The following is a 24694-nucleotide window of genomic DNA, read 5'->3' as shown; positions in this document are numbered from 1 at the left end:
TCCCGCCGCCGCCGCTGGCCAGGCTCGGGCCGCCGCGGGCCGGTCTCCAGGTGCCTCGGACGCGCGGGATCCGGGCGCGGGGCTCCTCCGGGAGCCGCGGAGCCACGTTTGGAGAGGAGCAGGCAAATGAGAAGACGGAGGGGGGCAGAGAGAGAGTGACAGTGGGGAGGGGAGGGGGCGAGTGAGAGAGCGATGGAGGGGGGGAGGACAGAATTTACAAACGAATGGACGAGGAAAGAGAAAAGGGGAAAGGGGGAACACGGAAAGGAGGAAGAGAAGGAGGGAGGGAAGGGAGAGCGAGCAGAGGGAAGAGGGGGAGAGAGGGGGTGGAAGGCGCGGGAGGAGGAGCGCGCTCGCTCTCCCCTCTCCCCGGCGTGCGGGGCAGAGACTCGAGCGCCAGCGCCGCCGCCGCCGCCGCCGCCGCCGCCGCCGCCGCTCCGGGCCGCGCAGCTCGCTCTCTGCCGCGGGAGGTGGCGAGGCGCGGGAGGGAGGGGCGCGCCGGGGCTGCGGGGAGGGGAGACTATTCCATCAGCGAAAGGAGGATTGGCTGCATCCAAAGCCAGTCCGGATGCAAAAGAGGGCCCGGGCCTCAGTCGGGTCGGGTGCGCGGGAGCGCGGTGGAGGGGTGGGGGGTGGGAGGGGACCAGAGGCGTGGGGAGGGTTTGGAGGGGGGGCAGCTTCTGCAGTTGTCACCGCGTCAGCTCTGGGCATCTGCCAGAGCACCCCTCCAGGCAACTTCTTCCCACATTCCCCTCTGATGGACCCCAACTCTCCTCACGCCTGGCCCGTCCAGCGGGGCACAAAGAAATCCCAGTCTCTCCGTAAACTTTGCGCTTCCAGTTATGCCGCCCCCTCCCCTGGCCTCCCCCCTCCCCCCTTCCAGCTTCTTGGCAGGAAGGTTAGGCCACTGGCAAAATCCTCGGCGAGAGGCAGCTGATCACAAATGCCAACTGTGTGTCTTGGGGCCAGTTAAGCCCTCTCATCTGCCCAGGCTCTCTGGAGACCATTTCATTGCTCTCAAGGTTCCCAGGAGACCGCTGCGGACGTGGACCATCCCCCACTCAGCTCGCACCGATGGGATGCTGAGCGGCGTCCTAAAAGTGCTCTTTCTCACCTCCACTTCTCATGCTAGACTGTAATAATTCCGAATTTGGAGACAAGCAGATCTTTTTTTTTTTTTTTTTTCCCTCAAATGAAAAAAGGAGGACCATTAGCTAGGTGATTAGCCCTAGGTGGGAAACGAATTGTCTCAAATCAGAATACTAACTTTTTGAGGAAGTCTGTGGAAGTTCTAAAGACCCACCCCATCCCATGACCTTTAATTCTTTTTAGTTCTGCCACAGGGAAGCAGCCAGCGACTAATAAAAGATTTGATCTTGCCATAATTTCCCAAGCAGGTAAGACCCAATAACTATTTCATGGTTCTTTAGCTTTTAAAGTTTTGTTTCATTCTTTTTCAATTATTGTGTGTGTAGTATGTTGGAAACTGCGAGCCAAAAGAAGAACAAATTTTGAAGTGATTTGCATAGTTATTATTTGGCCAAGTTAAGCTGCATGAGGCTAGCTTAGTTTCTCATAGTTTTATATATACTGAGTATTAAATATATCCTCCCGGGTGGGCTGGAAGAAGCTTCTATCCCAGTAGCAGTGGGACTGGCTGCTTTATGTCATCAGTATTTACTAATAAACTCCACTGCAGTTGACATGTATCCCCCAGATACTGCTGACTTTTCCCCCCAGGTTGTGGGATCATCCAATCTGATCTGAAATTGTGCCCCCCCCCCGCCTTTGTTTGGTTGACTAGCCGTTCCTATGAGCCCCACCAAACTTGATACTCTAAAAGGGTCTGGGGGTCAGCAGAGAGCCTGGGCTGATTGAGGATAATGCACGCTGCTCAGTGTGCACGAGGCACTGTAATCAGTGTCATTTATAACCCCATCAGGACATCTTCTGGAAGGTGTAAAGAGTTGCCCTGTGAAAGGTATGGCTGGGAGAATCTTAATACAGAGCTGAAGACCAATTGTGAATTTTATTACATTACCATTAGTACTATTATCATGTGAGGTTGTAAGAATACATGGTCCTTTGCAGTGGAAAATGCACTAAATGACAAAGTCCCTCCCCTGAAGAACCAACAAATTAAAGCTGTAAGTACCATGAAAAGCAGGGTTATGTGTGTTTGTGTTGTGGAATGAATAAGCAGACAGAGAACTACAGATTTTTGCCTCCTTAATTTTCAATTCATTACAATTAAATTGGTGTGCTTAGAATTGGATGTATTATACATTACGGTTTTTAAAGATCTTTTTACAGAACTGGCTGACTTTTTATATCAGCCAGAAGGAATGCCCATTGGAATTAAAATATCATAACAGTTAGTGTTTCTTTTGGCATTTGAAATGGTTAAATATGCAAAGCAAAAGAGAAACAAATAAATCTCAGCTAAATATTCAGTTTAAAAGCTGAAAGGAGCAAAAGTCAGGGAATTCAAGGCAAGATTGATAAAATAAGCAGACTGCATTATTAGAAATAGATATAGTTTATATAAATTTATAAATATATATTAATTATAGTCATTATGAATGAATTAAACTAAGGAATACTATTACATTTTGTGTTTTCTCATCATTTTTAATGAGAATGTTGATGATATTTAAAGTTCAATTTTTCTTTTTCTAGTTTAACTCACTAAGGTTATAAAATTAAAAGACAGCAAAACCTATAAGCAATTATCCCTGTCCAAATGGATATAGCAGCCCCAAACCGCAGCTACATGACTATCAAACAATGATTATGAAAACCACAATTGAGGAAAGCATCAGGGAATGATATTGCAAAACCACAGCAACAAATGTGTCTGTGATATTGAAAACCACAATTCACAACTAATACCCTGTGTATCGCAAATTACTATTTAACTATAAATATGAAAATGTATAAGTAACAGCACAAAATAATTTCTCATTTACTTAAAAATGAATTATTCATTTTCTAGACTCACTGATTTCATCTCTACATAATGGTTCATTTTGAAAAGTTTCTGCTTTCAAAGACAAATCATTTAAAATCACATATGTAAGTTACTTTAAGCGCAGAAAATATGCAACTTTTAATAACATTCCTTCAAATACTAAAAGAATTGATCTGAAACCAATCTGAAATAAAGAAACATTTACCTCAGTCTAGCTTTCTTCATCAAGTTCTTTGGGAGTAAAAAGAGATGTGAGTCAAAACTGTTTATGGAAAAAAAGCTTGAAGTATTCTATTACAACCTCAATGAAAATATACTTGTATATATTCTTAATAGTCCAGTTAGCTAGAAAACATATATCTGACAATAAAATGAGATGCCAGTACTGAAACTACTTTAATAAATAAAATCAAAGGTTTATTTACAAATGAATAAAAACAATATAGCTTGCAAGTTTATAGGTTGACAGATTTCGAAAAGTAAAATACAAGATGCCCAGTTAAATTTATACTTCATGTAAGCAACAATTGTTTTGTATTAGTCTATTCCATGCAATATTTGGAACATACTTATCTTAAAAAATAATTGTTGCTTACCCTGTACTTTATTTCATTTTATCTGGCAAACCTACAAATACAGCATGTTACCATTTTCACAAATTCATGGTTGTCTTACAACTAACAGTGTTTATAGAAAAGGCAGAAAAACCCTAAAGTGCTTCCTACAGACATATATTTAATTCTTGAACATCATATGATTTAAGAACGGCAAGGTAGAAGAATAAATTTCTATACAAAAATTCTCACTTTATTTGGCACAGTACAGAAATGTGCTCTCAGTGTAAATGGATTTCATTCATGTATGTCTTACTCTTGGATTTGTTTTTAAAATGTGTTTTTTCCTCCAAGGGATCGACAAATTGATAAAGCAACCTCCCAGGCCACATCTTATTAGGCAGCAAGCTGCCTTCTTTATTATGGGAGTAAACAATATTCAAAAGCTTCAGAAAGACTTAATTTTTTGCCCTTGTATCCTCACCAGAAATTGAATACAGTTTATCTGCCTTGATTTAAGATTGTGACACTGAATTGAACAAGAATGCAGTATGAAAATAGTGTTTCGGATTTGTATATCTTTATAATTTGAGCAGTTTAAAAATAAAAATCAACAAATTCATCTAAATGGCCTTCCTATGTTATAACTATGAAAGGGACTATCTGTTTACTTGCAAAGGAGCCAAGCGCTTTGAAAACGTTCAGTCAATCTAGATCAGGGGTTTAACTTGGGCTTCATGTAGACAGTCAATGTCTCAAAAGAAGTTTGTATGTACCAAAAAACAAAAAAAAATGTTCTATGGAGCAAGTCTGTTGAATTCATCGGATTCTCAAAAATTTCTGTGAAAAAAACATCTGTGAACCATTATGAGTTAAGAATCACTATTCTCTTTCTGTGTGAATTTTTATGGTATACTAAAAACCAACGTGTGTTTTTACTCTTTACTCTTTACCATAATCCTTTATGTACAAGTTACTACTCTGAGAGAAGAGAGTTATAGGGTCAACTCTATTAAGCAAGAAAAGTTCTTTGTTGCTAAGTCCATATAATACATCACACCTCCACATATAAAATAAATATTAAAGGAATGTCATCCCAAATTTTAGCAGACATCTGTGGATTTTGCCTGCCTAGCATTCATTCTCTTTTCAGGTAATAGTTCCGTGATATCTTTTCAAGAATTACTCCTCCTCACCCACTATTTGGTCATATGATACAAACGGGGCCTTCCCCAATCCCTGACCAGAATATTCTAGGTGTTTGTCTATGGTGATTGGCTCAATGGCCCAAAGCATTCTCATTAGAGTCAGCCCTGGAACTTTGTACTGTTCCAGGGAAACCACTGAGGAAAAGGTGCTATTTTCCCGCTGGGCTACACTGGGAGAATGCAAATCTGTTATGCAAATCGGCTGTTGGACATCCTTGTTGGAAGAAACTGTTAAGAACGCTGCCAGCACAGAGGACTAATTTTGTCTTATCTCGGGATCTGATATTTGGGAAACCCAAGCTGAGATACCCATCAATATTCTAATATTACTTTTAGATCCGTCAACATTATCTTTGTGTCTATATAAACATAAGTCATTTCTATTATATTTCACTTCCATCTATTTGACCAGGCTAACGCTTATGCATGTCTGTAGTCTTAGTATAGATGTCATTTTTCACAAGAAGACATCACTCACCTCCCAGCCTGAGTGAGATATGTCTTCTCCTTTACTACCATAACACCTTTTTTTTTTTGCCTCCATAATATCACTTGTTGCATTTATTACAAAGACAATTTCCATAAAACCCAATCCTCACCAGCCACCTCCCTGTCCCAATACACCTAACTAGATAGAAATGTTTGTGAGGGTAAGAAGTATCCTTTTCAGAATCATATCCCCAGTGCTGGACATATAGAAAGTCCCAACATAATTATTGAAAGAAAAAGTGAATTCAGAATTAACCTGTCTTACCTAGGAACTCCTGCCATTCCCAGTCCCCATCCACAGAGTCATAGGTACAGGAGATGGCAACCGTATTTGAACAGCATAACTCCATCCTCCTGTTGGTGGATGCTTAGACCATGGGGAGTCCCTGACTTAAATATGGCGAATCAAATTCCTCTCTTAGAAATCTAGAGTTAGTTTCAAGACTTTCATCCTTACATAGGCTGATCTCTTGAATGAAGAAGTAAAACCTCTGGAAGTATGGCATCGTTATCACCATGTGAACAGAGTAGCAGTGATAGTTTGTCTGCAGAAAGAAAAATAAATAAAACGAATGTTCAGAGATAAGTAGAGATAGGAGTATGAAATGGAATCCCACGTCTTGTTCCAGCCCCTTCATAGACTACAGAAGTACTTCTGCCCTTGATATCATTGAGGTACTTAGGTTTTCTTAAATTCCTCCCAACCTTTTCTTTTCTAAATTATTTTTGTCCTAAATTAGCATTAGTGGATTCCTGTTACATTCAAGTCAAAAGACTAAACTAAGACAAGAATTAACCATCTATGACTTCAGTTTGCTTAACTGAAATAGCAGTTTAACTGAATTTTTGACCTTCCTTCAGAAAAACACTGTATTAGTCTTGGTTCTTCAGATAAACAGAACCAACATCATATATATATATATATATATATATATATATATATATATATATATATGAGAGAGAGAGGAATTGATTTACATGGATTTATATATATATTTAATATTAATATTTAATAAACTAATACTATATATATGTGTGTATATATATATATATATATATATATGAATTGATTTACATAGAGAGGCTGAGAAATCCCAGGATCTGCAGTTGACAAGCTAGAGACCTAAGAGACAATGGTATAGTTCCAGTCTGAATCTGAAGACCGAAGAACCAGGAGGGCTGATGGTGTAAACTCCAACCTGAGGCTGAGTACTAAGGCAGGAAAAGACAGATACCCCAGCAGGGAGACAGTCATGCATAGAGAGGGATTTCTCACTTCCACTGTCTTTTTCTAGTTAAGCCTTTTGTGAAACTGAGGAGGGCAATTTCCTCTCCCCTTTCAAATGTTAATCGCATCTGAAAGCATCTTCACCAAAACACCTGGAATGTTTGACCAAATATCTGGGCACCCCAAGAGCCAGTCAAGTTGACACATAAAATTAAACTATCACTTGGGCTGTCTGGGTGACTCAGTCCATTGAGTGTCCAAGTCTTGAATTTGGCTCAAATCATAATCCCAGGGTCATGGGATCAAGACCGGCATCTGTAGGGCTCTGCACTGAGCATGGATCCTGCTTAAGATTCTTTCTCTTCCCCGCTGCACCTCCCCCAACCTGCTCACGCATGGGCTCGCACGCGCGCTCTCTCTCTCTCTCTCTCTAAAATAATAAATAATAAATAAACACAAAGAAATTAAAATAATAAAAAAATAAAATTAACTATCACAAGCACTTTTGTTGATTTTTTTCCCCCTGAGCAACCGGAAATGGCAAAGAAGCCTTATGAATGTTAAATTGGCAAATCTACAATTATAACATAGATAAATGAGGATGTTATCAATTACTGATTTTGGACATTCGCTTCAATCAGGGGTAACTCTTGGGGAAAAAGTTGGCGTTTTCAAATTTAGAATTCCTCAAGAGCATGATGATCCATTGACATGCACATCTATAACCCTTCTGATTAACATATATATTCTGGCCCCAGATGTTCCATTTTATTTTCAACTTTACTTTGCCACATTTGAATAACCATCTAACAGATTACCTTGCACGTAAATTTTATGAATGTTGTTATAATTTGCATGAATAATGTTTATACTTCTGTGGTGGATTTTATTTTCCAACCTATAACTTTTGCCATAAATTCCTAAATGCAAAAGAAGAAATTAAACAGCTTTTGAGAAAACTTGCTGTGTGTATTGACTTAATCAAAACGTTTATCTTTGCTTTTATCTACTTGCAAAAGTATATTAAAATAATGCATTGGGGTACTCGGGTGGTGAAGTGTCTGACTTTGGCTAAGGTCATGATCTTATGGTTCATGAGCTCGAGCCCCATGACGGGCTCTCTGCTGTCAGGGCAGAGCCTGCTTCGGATTCTCTGTCTGCCTCTCTCTCTGCCCCTCCCCGTCTTGTTCTCCCTCTCTCTCTCTCTCTCAAAATAAATAAATAAACTTTAAAGAGACAAAAAATAAAATAATGCATTAGAAGTGAATTCAGGGTGACCTGAAGATGAAGGATTATGAATAACCAGCCAGAGCATAATGATAATGGAGTCATTTAAAAGACACTGAAAACGGTGATTATATCACTTTTAAAATGCATCTTATAAGGAAAATTAAACTATATGACTAATACATTTCTTTTAAAACAATTTTATTTTCATTAAACAGATAGATTCACCCAGATTTAAAGGTCAAATAGATTTTTAAGGCTGATGATGAAAATTAGCAGTTTCTTGTCCCACTCAACATCCCAATGACAATTCCTGCTCCCAGAGGCAGAAGCACTGTCAATTCTTTTTAGCTGATTCTCCTGATGTTCACTTCATATTTCCAAATACTTTACTACTTTTAAAAAAGTTGTTAGTTTAGATATTATTGATTATATTGACTACCTACAATAAAATATGAACTTGTAACAGATTTATACCTCCCTAACACATACTTTCTTCAATTTTTCATCAAATCAAAAGCCTCTATTTTTATTTTTTTTTAAGTTTATTTATTTTGAGAAAGAGAGATTAAGTGGGGAGCAGGGAGAGAAGGAGAAAGAGAATCCCAAGCTAACAGCATGGAGCCTGACATGGTGCTTAAACTCACAAACTATGAGGTCATGATCACGACCTGAGCTGAAATCAAGAGTTGGACACTTAACTGACTGAGCCACCCAGTCACCCCTAAAACTCTTATATTTTTATTAAGAGTTAACCTATATAGGGTATGGTGATTATGTTTTCTTTTGATTTCTTTGTTTTTCCTGGAGTTAATAATTATTGTTTTCATCATTTTCTTGCTTTTCTATGAACTATCACTATTTCTCCCCGAAATCCTTTGCCAGTGTAATACAGTCAAGTAGGTCCTTACCTCATTACATCCAATAACTGATAATCAGATTATCAGATAAACAAGTAGGCTGTTGTTCTTCCCCCCATGCTGATGTCTTTTTTGTACCCTTCCATACCTCTGTCTACTCTAGACTAATTGTTCTTTGTGACTAAAATTTTCTTTTCCTCATTATCCTGAGAATTCACTTGGTTTTGTCCTGTATTAGATTCTAAGTTTCATGAATACTGTGTATTCTCTTTTCCCCTTCCTTCCTTCCTTCCTTCCTTCCTTCCTTCCTTCCTTCCTCTGTCCTTCCTTTCTTCCTTTTTGTTTTGTGGTTTTAGAATACAATTCCATGTAGCTTCCTGGAAAAATGTATATAGAGGGTAATTTTTTTTTGCGATTTGGCAAGACTGCAATTCTCTTCATTTTGCCCTAATATGTGATATATGATTTATGAGGGCGTAGAATTCTAGGGTGTAAATTATTTTTCCTGAATTGTTTTTCTTTTTTTCTTTTATTTTTCCAGCTTTATTGAGATACAATTTTGTATATTATTATATACGTTTAAGGAGTACAATGTAATGATTTGATACACTTAACGTTTTGCAAAATGATTACTACAATAAGGTTAGTTAACACCTCCATCATCTCACATAATTACCTTTTTTTGTTTGTGGTGAGAATATTAAAGATCTACTCTCTTAGCAACTTTCAGATACATAATGCAGTATTGTAAACTATACTCACCATGATGTACGTTAATTCCCCAGAACTTATTCATCTTATAACTGGAAATTTGTACTCTTTAACCAACATCTCCCCATTTCCCCTTCTCCTAGCTCTTGGCAAACAATATCCTACTCTTTGAGGTCTGTGAGTTAGGCTTTTAAAAATTCCACATATAAGTATTATCATCTAGTATTTGTCTTTTTCTGTGTAATTCATTTCGCTTAACATAATGCCTTCATCCATGTTGTCGCAAATGGTAGGATTTCCTTTTTTCTCATGACTAAATAATATTCCATTGTGTATATTCCTATACCACATCTTTTTAATCCAATTTTTATTTTAATCCAATTTTTATTTCTTGGTTATTGTGAATAATGCTGCCCTGGACATAGAGATCCTAACTTCATTTCTTTTGGATATATACCCAGAAATGGTAATATTGGATCATAAGGTAGTTCTATTTTTAATTTTTTGAGGAAACTACACAGTGTTTTCCATTGTGGTTGTACCAGTCCATATTCCTACTAACAGTGCAAAAGGATTCTCTTTCCTCTGTATCTTCACCAACACTTTTGTGAGGTGATACCTCATTGTGGTTTTGTTTTGCATTTCCTTGATTATTAGTGATATTGAGAATCTTTTCAAGTGCTTGTTGGTCATTTGTATATCTTTGGAAAAATGATGGTTTAGATCCTCTGCACATTTTTTAATTGGATTGTTTTTTTTTTGTTTTTGTTTTTGTTTTTGTTTTGCTACTGAGTTATAGGAGTTCTTTTTATATTATGGATATTAATCCCTTCTCAGATACATGATTTCCAAATATCTCCTACCATTTCATAGGTTACCTTTTCATTTTGCACATTGTTTTTTTTTATTTTTTGTTTTCATTTTTGTTTCCTGTGAACAAGGATTTTCTCTGTGAACAAGGATTTTTACTTTGATATGATCCCAACTTGTTTATTTTTGCTTTTGTTGCCTCTGCTTTTGATGCCAATTGTTTGGAAGACTAATTCCAAGGAACATTTTTCCTTTTTTCTCCTAGTAGTTTTATGTTTTAAGTCTTATGTTACAATCTATAAACCATTTCAAATTAATTTTTGTGAGTGGTATATGTAGGGGTCTAATTTCATTCTTCTGATTGTCCAGTTTTCCCAACACTATTTATGGAAGAGACTACCCATTCCCTATTGAGTATTCTTGACTTTCTTATCAAATATTAGTTGACCCTACATGTGAGGATTGGTTTCTGGGCTATTTACTAAGTTTTATTGGTCTATATGTCTATTTTTATGCCAGTACCATATTGTTTTGATTGCTATAGGTTTGTAATTTAGTTTGAAATCCGGAAGTCTACTGCTTTCAACTTTGCTCTTCTTTCTCAAAATTGTTTTTAATGTTTATTTAGTTTTGAGAGAGAGAGAGAGAGAGAGAGACAGAGCATGAGCAGGAGAGTGGCAGAGAGAGAGGGAGACACAGAATATGAAGCAGGCTCCGGGCTCTGAGCTGTCAGCACAGAGCCTGATGTGGGGCTTGGACCCATGAACCACAACATCATGACATGAGCCAAAGTCAGACACTTAACCAACTGAACCACCCAGGTGCTCCTCAAAATTGTTTTGGCTATTTGGGGTCTTTTTGTGATTTCCTTATGAATTTTAGGATTGTTTCTCTATTTCTTTAAAAATGCCATTGGAAATTTGATAGCAGTTGAATTAAATTTATAGATGACTGGGTAGTATGGACATTTAAAAAATATTGATTCCTCTAATTCATGAACTTGGGATATCTTTACATCTATTTGTTGTCTTCTTCAATTTCTTTCATCAATGTCTTATAATTTTAAGTGTACAGATATTTTACTTCATTGGCTAAATTTATTCCTAAATATTTTTATGCTGTTGTAAATGGATTGTTTTCTTATTTTGGGGGGGTAGTTTATAGTTAGTGTATAAAAATGCAACCGATTTTTGTATGTTGATTATATAACCTGCAACTCTATTGAAACTTTGTATTGGTCCCAACAGTTTTTAGTGAAACCTTTAGAATTTTCCATACATAAGATCGTATCTTCTGCAAAAAGAGACAATTTTACCTCTTTCTGATTTGGAAGTCATTCATTTCATTTTCTTAACTAATTGCCACAGCTAGAACTTTCAGTTTTATGTTGCATAGGAATTGTAAGAGTGGGCACCCTTGTCTGGTTCCTGATTTAGAGGAAAAACTTCCAACCTTTCATCATTGGGTAGGATGTTGGCTGTGGGCTTTTCATATATGACCTTACTTACGCTGAGGAATATTCCTTCATTTTTAAAAAATGTTTATGTATTTTTGAGAGAGAGAGAGAGAGAGAGAGAATGAGTGGGCAAGGGGCAGGGAGAGAGGGAGACATAGATTCCAAAGCAGGCTTCATGTTCCATGCTATCGGCACAGCGCCCAGTGCGGGGCTCAAATCCACAAAATGTGACATCATGACCTGAGCCAAAGTCAGACACTTAACCAACTGAGCCACCCAGGTGCCCCCAGAATATTCTTTCTATAGTCAAATTTTTGTGAGCTTTTAGATGAAAAGATGTTTAATTTTGTCAAATGCTCTTTCTGTATCTATTAACATAATCATATAATTTTTATCTTTCATACTTTTAATGTATTGAATCACAGTTATTTATTTGCGTACATTAAACCATCTTTGAATTCTAAGGATAAATCATACTTGATCATGGTATATGATTCTTTTAATGTGCTGTTGAATTGTGTTGCTAATATATTGTTGAGAATTTTTGTATCTATATAATCAAGGATATTGGTCTGTAGTTTTCTATTGTTTTAGTGTCCTTTTCTGGCTTTCATATAAGAGCAATTCTGTTCTCACAAAATGAGTTTGGGAGTGTAGCCTCCTGTTCAGTTATTTTTTAAGAGTTCAAGAAAGACTGGCATTAGTGTTTAGTAGAACTCACCAGTGAAACCATCTGGTCCTGGGCTTTGTTTTGTTGGGAGATTATTGATTGTTAATTCAATCTTCTTCCTAAAACTTAGTCTGTTCATATTTCAGTTTATTATTCAGCTTTGGTAGATTGTATATTTCTAGGATTTTATCCATTTCTGCTATGTTATCCAATTTGTTAGCATGTAACTGTTCATAGTAGTGTCTTATGATTTTTTTGAACTTCGGCAGCATCCATTATAAGTCCTCCTCTTCCATTTCTGACTTTGAGTCTTCTCTCTTTTTTTCTTAGTCTAGTTAAAGGCTTGTAAACTTTCATAATCTTTCAAAAACACAGAACTTAGTTTCATTGATCTTTTCTATCCTTTCTTTTCTATTTCATTTATTTCTACTCTGATCATTGCTATCTTCTTTCTTCTGCTAACCCCGGGCTTACTTATTCTTCTATAGTTCTAGTTCCTTAATATGTAAAATTAGATTGTATATTTGAGATCTTCCTTTTTTCTTAATATAGGCATTTATCACTATAAACTTTCCTTTCAGAACTGTTTTTGCCATATTCCATAAGTTTCAGTATGCTGAGTTTCCATTTTCATTTGATTCAAGGTATTTTTTTTCTTTCTATTTTAATTTCTTTGATCCATTGGTTGTTCAGGAATGTGTTAATTCCATATTATTGTGGATTTTTCCATTTTCCTATTGTTATTGGTTTCTATCTTCATAGCATTAGGTCAGAAGAGATAAGACCCAATGATATGATTTAGTCTTCTTAAATTTGCTACGACTTGTTTTGTGAATAAGTCTATATATGTTGTGTCCTGGAGGAATTTTTGTGTGCATTTGAGAAGAATGTGTATACTGTTGCTGTCAGATGGAATGTTTTGTATATGTCTGTTAGGTTTACTTGATCTAAAGCATAGTTCAAGTGTGATGCTTCCGTATCAATTTTCTGTCTGGATGATCTACCCCTTGTTGAAAGTGGGATATTGATGTCCCTTACTATTCTATTATTATTGTATTGTCTGTTTGTCCCTTCAGATCTGTTAGTATTTGCTTGATATATTTATATTCTACAATGTAGGAAATATGTATATTCAAGATTGTTGTATCCTCTTGATGGATTGCTCCATTTATTATTATATAATGACCTTCTCTGTATCTTTACAGCTTTTCAGTTAAGGTGTATTTTGTTTAATACCAGTATAGCTATTCCTACTCTCTTTTGGTTTATATCTTCCAGATATAACAGTCTATTTTAAGCTAACAGCAATTTAACTTTGGTAATATACAAAAATTTCACTTTTTTACTCCCCATTTGTTTATTTTTATTTTATAATTTACCTTTTTTATATTGTATGTTCACTGACAAATTATTGTAGCTATTGCTATATTTAATACTTGTGTCCTATAAATTTTGTGCTAGAATTAGGCAGTTAGCACAGTACCATATGCAATGTTATAATATTCTGAAATTGACTATATATTTACCTTTACCAGTGTATTGTTATTTTCATATGTTTTCGTGTTACTAATTAGTGCCTTTTCATTGCAGCTTTAAGCACTCCTTTCAGGATTTCTTGTAAGTCAGGTCTAGTGGTGATACGCTCCCTCAGCTTTTGTTTGTCTGAGAATGTCTCTATCTCTCCTTGATTTCTAAAGGACAACTTTGATCCATAGAGTAGTCTTGTTTGGCAGTTATCTGTTTCTTTCAGCATTTTGAGTATATCATCCCACTGTCTCCTGACCTGTAAGGTTTCTGTCGAGAAACCTGCTGATAGCATTATGGGGGGTTCCTTTGTAAGTGACAAGCTTCTTTTATCTACCTGCTTGTGAGATTCTTTGTCTTTGATTTTTTGACAGCTTTTATTTTATTATTTTTTTAAACTTTATTTTTATTTGTTTTGAGAGAGAGATAGAGAGCAAGCAGGGGAGGGGCAGAGGGAGAGGCAGACAAAATCATCCCAAGCAGGCTCTGGGCTGGCAGTGCAGAGCCTGATGTGAGGCTTGAACTCATGAACCGTGTGATCATGACCTGGGCCAAATTCAAGAGTCAGAGGCTTAAACGACTAAGCCACCTTCTGACAGCTTTTATAATGTGTCTTGGAGAATATGTTTCTGAGTTCAATTAGGGGGCCTATGAGCTTCACGAACATAGATGACCAAATCTCTCCCCAGATGTGAAGCTTTTCAGCCATTATTATTTTTTTAGATCTGGAATGTCATGAATTTGCGTGCTAATCTTTCCTGTATCTATCCGTATATCCTTTCAGTATATGTGCTGACAAAGCAAACATATAGCCATTATTTTTTTTAAATAAATTTTCTGCCCCCTTCTCCCCCTCTTCTTGAACTCCAATAATTCTCAAATTGGCTTGTTCAATGGTATCCCATAGATCACATAAGCTTTCTTCCCTCTTTTTGATTCTTTTCTCTTTGTTCTCTCTGAATGGATGATTTAAGGGGTTTTATTTTTCTTTGTTCTCTCTGAAAAGATCATTGAAAAGGTTTGTCTTAGGGAAAAAAAAATAGTTTTGTCTTCAGTTTCAGATTCTTTCTTCTGCTTGATCCATTTTGATTTTCACTCTCTATTGCATTTGTCATTTCATTTATTGTATCCTTGACCTCAGAATGTTTTTTTTTATGATTTCTATCTTTTTTGAAAAACTTCCCATTTTATTTGCACATTGTTTTCCTGATTTCATTGAATTGTCTTTGTGTGTTTTCTTGTAGCTCATTTTAAATTCTTGGTTGGATAAATTGCAGATCTCTGTGTCTTTGGGGTTGATTAATGGAAGATTATTGTAATCCCTTTGTGATGTCATGTTTCTATGACTTTCCATGTTCCAAGACTCTTCATGTTCCATGAAGTCCTGCATTGTTGTCTTTGCATTTAAAGTAGCAGTCACCTCCTCCATTCTTTGCTGAATAACTTTGGAACAGAATCATCTTCCCTCAGCTCTACTAGAGATTCCGGGGCTTTCTCAGATTTTCTGTGGCTACACAATACTCCACACTTCTTGCTCCCTCTTGTGGCAGATTCTTGTTGTTTGTTTGTTTCAAGTTTTTATTTAAATTCTAGGTAGTTAACATATAGTGTAATATTAGTTTCAGGAGTAGAATTTAGAGATTCATCACTTACATATAACACCCAGTACTCATCACAGTGAGTGCCTTCCTTAATACCCACCATGCATTTAGCCCAACTCCCCACCCCCTCCCCTCTAGCAACACTCAATTTGTTCTCTAGAATTAGGAGTCTGTTTTATGGTTTGCCTCTCTTTCTCTCTTTTCCCCTCCATGCGTCTGTTTTGTTTCTTAAATTTTGTGGCAGATACTTAAGCTTGTATGTTTTCTTTTGATCCTGGGGCACACCAGGCCAACTGCTGACAGACTCCCTTTTACCTTCTCAAAGTCAATGCTAAATGTTCAAGTTTTTGGTCTCTTCCTGCCTCATAGATACAATCCAACCTTCTGTGCATGCTCACTTGTTGTCTGCCAAAGCTCACTCTTGCTACTGTCAGGGGCACATACAAAGAGCTGCCCATGGGGTGGAAGTGTGGGTGGGTGCAGCCCACAGAGTCCTACGGATGCCCATGGGCCCATTAAGGGGATTGACAGGTGAGGCATCTCAGCAACTATGAGGTGGGCCTCCTGATGGAGTCCATAATACACTTAGTAGGATCTATGTTCCTTTGACATGTTCCAAGCCTTCCCTGTTGGTTCCCTAGCTGCTTACCACCCCCAGTCATGCAATCCAATGATGCAGTACCCTGGATGGGATGAGAGAAATAGGTGCCTCTGGCAGCATCCCGTACAGCTGGGGAAGCCAGGCACTCACTCACATGTTCTCACTTTTCTCCACAAGAGAAATCATAGGCTGAGAAGGGTTCTCCTGGCACTAGCTGTGCCACCTCGGAAGACAGGTGACATGAATAAAGTCAAGCTGTTCCTCTTACCCTCTTCAACATGTTCAACCTCTGATTTTCTTACTCCAACAGTGTGCTGGAAGTTCTCTGCTGGAATCCTGGACTTCCACAAAGTCTTTCTTGTCTGTTGGTGATTGTCTAAGTCAGTGTTCGGGAGGGCTACTAGACTGCAGGCAAGAGGGACAGGGGCCAGTGCATGGGCCACTTTCGTGTTCATAGCCAGGACCAAGGTCTATTTGCTTATTATACAACACGTAGGTGGCTAAGACGTCTCCTGGGTCCCTTGGCTTATGGTGCTGGCTCCTGCAAAAAACACTTTTTCTGTGGATGGATGCCAAACTGTTATTAGGGGGATACAAGTGACTCCCTTACTTTTTAAACACAGTGTTTCATTGATTTCTACCTTCCAGTGTCATTCTGGGAGGCCTGATGCTGTAGTATTTCCTTACCATCTGCATGTAGCCTGCTTCTTTCCCCCACTTCCAACACTTGATGCTTTCAGGATATTCTCTTCACTCTCAGTCCTCTAAAATTTCATAATGTGAAAATACGTTGCACCATCTACCCATTTACTGAGCTTCCCTCCCATTTGCTTGCTGAACCATTTCAGTCTAGAAACTTGTGCCATCAGTTCTGAGAAACTTCTTTATATTATTTCTTTTCCTGGAATTGTTACTATCTTGGTCCTCCTTGAATGGATAGTACCATTTTCTTATGTTTTCCTTTTCTCTTTTTTGCTAGTTGTGTTATTTTTTGGAAAATGTCTTTAGCTTTGTGTTTCAAATCTTCACTGAAATTTTTATTTACATCATCGTATTTTAATTTCTTCAACTTACTTTTTTTATTTCTAAAGAGTTCTTTATCAGCAGTCTGTCTTTATTCCCTCTTTTTCATCTCTCTGAGTCCAGTAATTTTAAGTTTTCTTCAGTTTCCTGTGAATTTTCTGTTTCCTTAGTGCTTCTTTCGTTTTTTTTTTTTTTCCTGTTTTACTATCTGTCTTTCATGTTAGAATTTTCCCACACATCTTTGGTTATCTTTGACTTTCCATTTCTAATATGACTGAGACACTAAAAACCTAATTGGAAGTTTATGTGTATGGATAGAATGGGGTTTGAGAAGTACTTGTCAAATTGTGGGCTTTGGGTGGTAAGGCCCCTGCCTTACCTTGCTGCTGGAAATCCCTGTCTATACATCTAAGTATTTTCCTCTTGTGTTCAACACACTCTCCAGAGAGAAATCCTGCAATACCCGGCCTCATAAACACTCAGCCAGGGAAAGAGCTTTAGTATCTCACTGTTTACTGTGTAGACTTTTATTTAATCTCTCCTTTCAGTACAGAATCCCCACCTTCAGTTAATATCACTGAATACAAAATACAGAAAAGCTCCAAGTTTACCCTAGAAAATAAATCTCAGCTTGTAGCCTGGTATAAAGAAGTTGATAACAGGCAGTGGGGTATGGGAGAAAAATTAGGGATATCACTGATTCTTATACAGACTTTGCACCAATCCTTGTATTTCCAGTGCCACTGGCATCTAACTTTCAGGGATTCCTGTTAGTTGTATTCTATAATTTTTCTCTTTTCTTTTTCACTCATTTTTCTGCAATATATCCTTAAATAACCTCCTTGGAGTGTGTACTTATGAAATAAAAGTTCTGAATCTTCACGTATGTGAAAATGTATTTATTTTGCTCTGATCTTTAGTTGATAGTTTAGCTGGAAATATAATTCTAGGTTTAAAAATCCTGTTGTCCCTTGTTAAATTCGAGAAAGCATCACTCTTATCTTCTAGTATTCAATATTACTGGTTGGAAATCTGATACTAGTCAAAAAACTTTGTTACCTATTTCTTACTTGCTTGGTGCTTTCATTATTTTCTCATTAACTTTCTCAGAACTTGCTGTTCTGAAATTTTACACTATTTTTACTTATATTATTTATATACAATTCATATACTATTAGTATTTATAGTACAGTGTGCTATTATATATATTTATATACTATTATTAATATTAGTTAATACATAGTATTCTTTGCATACTATTGAACATTACAAATTTCAACCCAGAAGTAATCTGTCCTAGAATGTTCTTAACAGAAGCCTGGTTTTACTCAGATACTACCCCTCTTCCACACAGCCTTACCATTCAAGTAAACTTGACTCATTTCCACTTTCAGAGTGATCTTTAATTAATTCTAATCTTGCAACTGTGATCTCATTCCCTTTATTTGTGACTGTTTTAGGAATGGACAAGGAACCCAATTCTGGACAAAGGGAGAGTTTGTGGAGGCTTTTGGGTGAGTCTTTTATTGTTTTTAGGAGAGAAGTATGGGCAACCTGTTTGCCTCTCTCCTCCTGAAAATAGACAAGGAAGAATACTGCATCCCTTGTTTCTGTCATCCATTTTTTGGACAATGAGAAAAGCCATCTCTCAAACTGAGCTACCCCACAGGGCAGTGGATAACAAAGAGAACAGCATTCAAATAAAGCTGAACCCTGATCATACTAGGCTTGGCAACTGCTTTGCTTTTACACTTCTTGTCAGAGGAGCCAATAATATTTCTTATTGTTTAAGACAGTTGGTACTGGTTTTCCATTACTCAAAGCTGAAAGTGCCATAACTGATCTAAGTTATAGAAAGTATTTTGTCTTTTATTCTGGAGTCACATGGACTGAAGAAGAGTGGAGAATATGGATGGGGAATAGGATTGGCATCCTGTGGTATAGTTTAGTATTCAGACTTCCAGTTTAGCCAACAGCATCACTTCTACCCTCTTTGCACTGAGCAGTTCTAATTCCTGCGCTTCTTAAGATGTGTCATATACATAGCATATTATTACCATGCTATCTGGAGACAGAGGACTTGCATTCAAATTTTGCTTCTATCACTTCTTAGCTAGGTAAGCTTTTGCATGTTATTAAACGTCTGTGAGCTTCAGTTTATTTTTATTCAAAATGGAAATATAATGGGATCTACTGCAGAGAGTAATTGTATTAAATGAGTTATTGCATGAAAAGTTTTTGGCATGTAGAAAGTGCTGTGTCACCGTTAGCTATTAGCAGAATACTCCAGATCATTTTTCCTCTTCTTTCTTAGCAACAGAATCCTAATCTTGTTCAAGATGTTCAGTTAGAAGTACTGATTTTCTGAAATTACCTTACAGCTAGATTCGGTTGTGTAGTGCAGTTCAGACCAATAAAATGCAAGCAGAAATCTACTGGATATGGCTAAATAACCTGAAATGGTTTTGCTTAAAAGTCAGAATGCCTCTTTTTTTTTTCTTGGCCCACTCCCTTACTCATATCTGGAACAGGACATGATGCGTGGATATAGAAGAGCCATCTTGTAATCATAAGAACAAAATCTACACGGTTTGGAACACAGTTGGAAAAGAATCAATACTGATGAGTTCCTTAGCAGTATATCAGCCCTAAACTGACTCTGGAATCCTTACTCTGCAAGGAGGAAAAACACCTGTTTTGTTAAGCACTATATTTAGGTCTGTTACATACAGCCAAAAGCAGTGCTGACAAGGGACCCTCTGGGCAAGGTGGTACTCTCTTTCTGCCTTTTGAGACCTTGGTTTTAAGGAGGTTATTTTCTTAGTATGCTTTATAATTCAATATATTTCTATCCTCATTTGACTTTGTAGAAGCTGTTTCATTATAAGCCAATAATTTCAAGAACTTCTTCCCATCCTCCTTACCTTTAAGCTTTATTCCTTTTCTATCTCTATATTTTCTTCTCTGGAGAAAAGGGAAATGACAGTAATACCTATCTTGGGACTATGAACTTTAATTCTTTCAGGTGCTACGGGTAATGTAAAATATAACAACAATAACAACAACAACAGAGTATCCAGATGTAAGATACAGTTGAGGACTATGGAGACATGGAGAGTATATGTCCCTGCCAAAAGTGTTTAAACTACAAATAAAACAGATATTGTACCACTCAAAGAATATAGACCTGTAGGCCCAATGTGACTATAGGCTGCAATTCTGCAAATTCTGATTTTAAGACATAGTAGATGTGGAAGAATTCTCATACTCCTCACTAAAACACTAATATCAGTAATGACAAAACAGCGTACAATTAAGACCTTTTAACTGAAAGTGTATTTAGCTAAAACAGTTCCACTTATTTTCTTCTAAACTGTTTTTCCCTGTTTTTGTTTTTGGCTGATACAGAAGAGAATGTAGTAACTCTAATATTATACTCAACAGACAAAGAAACAGACAAAAATCTTCTCCGTGGGGGTTGCTATGGCTTTGGAAGAAAACCACCTGTAAAGAAAAATGTAAGATAGGAAAAGATGCATTTCCCACTCCCATCCTTCCTCAGTTTCTTCCCTCTCCCTGCCTAAATATGTATGTTGATGAGTTGCATTATAATAATGGCTCATAATACACCTTAAGACGCGAATTAATAAAGCAGTTGTTACTGCTGATGCCCAGTTCCTGCACATAAACCACCTGTGTGTCCCTGTGTTCCAGTAAGACTGCATCTGAATGGAATCTACTAGAGACCAGGCCTATGCTCTTCCCATTTCCTACAGAGACAAATGGATTTCAGGGGCAGGAATGGCTAGTGCCTGTTGCCCTGTTGCTCAGTTACTTGGTCCTACACACTTACATCTGCACACATAAAAGTATCACCAGCAAGGAAACTAAGGTTCAGAATGGAACATTATACTTCTTAAGCTCACAGAGTACTGGAGAAGGTGGAATTCTAACCATGCGTTGCCGAGGAAAACTGATGGAGTTTTCCTTATGCCGTTAAAGCTTCCTTAATAGTGGACAATTAAAATATCTGGACACTTACACAATTGAACAGTGAACTGAACTGATAATCAGGCAACCAAGAGTCTAGTTTAGCCTCATGAACTTGGAGAGCTTTATTCATCACTAGCCTCATTGCTCACAATGGTAATCATTTTTCTCCAAATTCTAACTTGGATACCTCTGTAATTGGAATGTTCATTTTATTTTATTTTATTTTATTTTATTTTATTTAGCGTTTTATTTTATTTTTGAGACAGGGAGAGACAGAGCATGAACAGGGGAGGGTCAGAGAAAGGGAGACATAGAATCTGAAACAGGCTCCAGGCTCTGAGCTGTCAGCACAGAGCCCGACGCGGGGCTCAAACTCACGGACCGCGAGATCATGACCTGAGCCGAAGTCGGCCGCTTAACCGACTGAGCCACCCAGGCGCCCCTGGAATGTTCATTTTAAGTACCGTGTTTTAGACTGAGAATCTCTAAATGGTAGGAATTTTGTCTAAATATGTGATTTGCGTAGTACTTACCTACATAGACAGACCTTGAAATTGTTCTTGATAATGCTGACAATTTGTCAAATTTTAAACATATTTTCCTTATTTCCTTTTTGTCTCTATTTTAATATGTTCTGGAACTCTATACAGGAAAGACCCATGCAGTCGTGTCTTTGGAACAAGGTTCATTGAATGCTCCAGTCCAGATGTCTGTATAAAGAGAATGAGAACTTTTATCATGTCTTTGGCACTTGTGGGAAATAGAGCCCTAGTTTAATGTAGTACAGAGTATAGCTTTAGGATTTTCATAAGATAGATGTTTGTTAGAATATTTGGCAGAAGGAGGTTTTGAAATATTTAGGGTCAGTAGAAAATGCATTCCATGACTACAGACGAGGTGGTTTTTATACATGCGGCTACAGAATTTCATTTAAGGATTCCCTTGCTAATTTGAAATCTGAATTGCCAAAGACCAACATAGATATGACCAATAATAATTTGTGTTTCAACTATTTTCTAAAACCAGTTTTTGACTTAACTTTTAAGCTTCCTTTTCCTGTAAAAAAACTCCTCTGTCACGTTGCCGCACAACATCCTGTTAACCTATTTTCCTGAGCTGGCAGGAAATTGTCCACTACTGATGTCTGTAATGGTGAAATACTTCTTACTGATCTCATCCTCTTTGATCAGAACTTAACCTCATCAACATGAACTACTTAGATGAGACTATCAGGAAATATTGAGTAGGTTCCTATATGTTTAAAGGATGAGGCAAAAATTTCCGTTCCAATGAAACATAACAAAACTCAGACTTTCGTATTTAAGATATACTGCAGTGTTTACATTCTCGCCTTCTCTCATCAATCATCAATCAGTAAATACATGTATATTGTGTGTCTGCTGTGTACCTAGCCATTCTTCTCAGGACTAGCTTTGTTGCTCGGAAAACTAGCCAAAAAATAGATCTGGTTACAGTTTATTTGTTGTCTTACCACAATGGATGAAATGCTACAAAATAGCAAATTAAATTAAAAACAAATAACTTTATGAGGTCCAATCACTTATGCCCTAATGTTAATCATTACAGTTACAATTTTACATTTCCATGAACTGGAAACACTGAAAGGAGTAAAAACTAAGGAAAGGGAAATTAATTTTGGATTTTCAACAGTAAGAAGGCAGGGCTAGTCAAGCTACAAGTAGGATTTCTGTGTACAAATCACTCATTAATTGATTCGCTCATTCATGTATTCAGTCAACTATACTTCCTCAGTATTTGTAATGTGTCATTCTCTTTTAAAGGCTGGTGATAGAAAGACAAGTTGCAGCCAGAAACAAAATGACAGTATTTAGTAACTGTATTCCGGGGAGGGGAGATGATCATAAGATGAGAAGAACAAAATACTGAGCAAAAGGGAGGTTGTGCTAAATGTTGACTATTCAGACGTTTGGCCCCAGGCCAACCCTGCTTTCCTTCATGATGACACTTTAGTCAGAGTAAACAAAAGCAAGCATATAGTTTCGAGCAAAAACAAACTCCTATCTTTCAACCTTTTACTGACTACTATTATTTCTGTGCGTGAGTACTTCTGTAGATTCAATAAAACAATCTGACTGCAATAAGTTTGTTTGGCAATATCTTTGACCTAAACCATACATTATTTTTTCTTTAGTATAGCTATGGGTTTATGGTTCGCTACATTTTAAATGACATGGAAGTGTCACCTTACTCAAGAAAATAACAATATAAAATATCAATACACAGAAAATGATGAAGATATTGATTTTAATTAAATGAATGCCTCAATGATTTTTTCTCATTCTCATTCTTTTCATATTTATTTAAGCATACTAAGGTTTCATTTTCAACAAAGTGAAACAATTTTGGAACAGAAGACTTTAGATGATACCATAGTTTTTATATGGCTATAACACAGAAAGTAATCTTTAGGACAACCTTTTTTTAAAACTTATTTTAGAGAGAGCGTGAGAGCGTTGGGGGGGGGGGGGCAGGGGAGAGGGCCAGGGGGAGAGAGAATCTTAAGCAGGCTTCACTCTCAGCAAGGAGCCAACGAGGGATTCTATCTGACTGAGCCACACAGGCACCCCAAAACAATACTTTGTAAAGTTATAGTCTGCTCACCTCATTTTTCTTTTTCTGTCATGGCTAATTATTTATTACAATACAAAGAAGACAAAAGTATATCTTAAACTCAAGGAAATAGGAAGTAAGAAAAAGATTTCTTACAAATATTTTTTTAACATTTATTCATTTTTGGGAGACAGAGAGAGACAGAGCACGAGTGGGGGAGGGGCAGAGAGAGAGGGAGACACAGAATCCAAAGCAGGTTCCAGGCTCTGAGCTGTCAGCACAAAGCCCGACACGGGGCTCGAACTCACGAACTGTGAGATCATGACCTGAGCTGAAGTCAGACGCTTAACCAACTAAGCCACCAGACACCCTAAAGAAAGATTTCTTGAGATCACTGCAATACAACAGTTTGCCATAATTATGCCCAGTAAAGGGTAAAGAATACATATTTGACTTCTAATATAAATATCTAGATCTTGTTCATGAAGAAGCTGACGAGAACCATTAGACACTATGTAAATATGTAACTTAAGAAATACTTCAGTGGAAATATTACTTATTAATGGCTTATTAAGTGTTATGGGTTGAACTGTGTCTCCTTCAAACTCATATTTTGAAATCCTAACCTTCAATATTTCAGAATGTGACCTTATTTGGAGATAGGATCTTCACGGAGGTAATCAAGCTAAAATGAGGTCATTAGGATTGGCAATAATCCAATATGCCTGGTGCCCTTTTAAAAAAGGGAAATTTGAAGACAGAGAAGGACACACAGGAGAACACCATGGGAGGATGAAGACAGAGACAGGAGTGATGCTCTTTCAAGGCAAATAATGCCAGTGATGTCCAGCAAAATACAAGAAGCTGGCAAAGAGACATGGAACAGATTCATCCTCACAGTCCTTAGAAGGAACTAATTCTACTGACATCTTGACCTTGGATGTCTGCCCTCTAGAACTGTGAAACAATAAATTTCTATTGTTGAAGCCATCCAGTTTGTGGTACTTTGTTATGGCAGCCCTAGCAAACTAATTAACTGAATCTCTGGTGTAATACTGCCCTCGGTACTGCTTTGTTTATTGCTAACCAAGTGGCTTCTGGTTCATTGTGTAACTCTCTGTGACCAGTAATATTAGCACTAACAATACAAATAGTTACAGCTAGTTTTCTGAGCAC

This window comes from Panthera tigris, chromosome F2 (assembly GCF_018350195.1).
Source record: "Panthera tigris isolate Pti1 chromosome F2, P.tigris_Pti1_mat1.1, whole genome shotgun sequence".
Taxonomy (NCBI): Eukaryota; Metazoa; Chordata; class Mammalia; order Carnivora; family Felidae; genus Panthera; species Panthera tigris.
The sequence above is the reverse complement of the archived record's forward strand: the minus strand, read 5'-3'. Positions refer to the sequence as shown.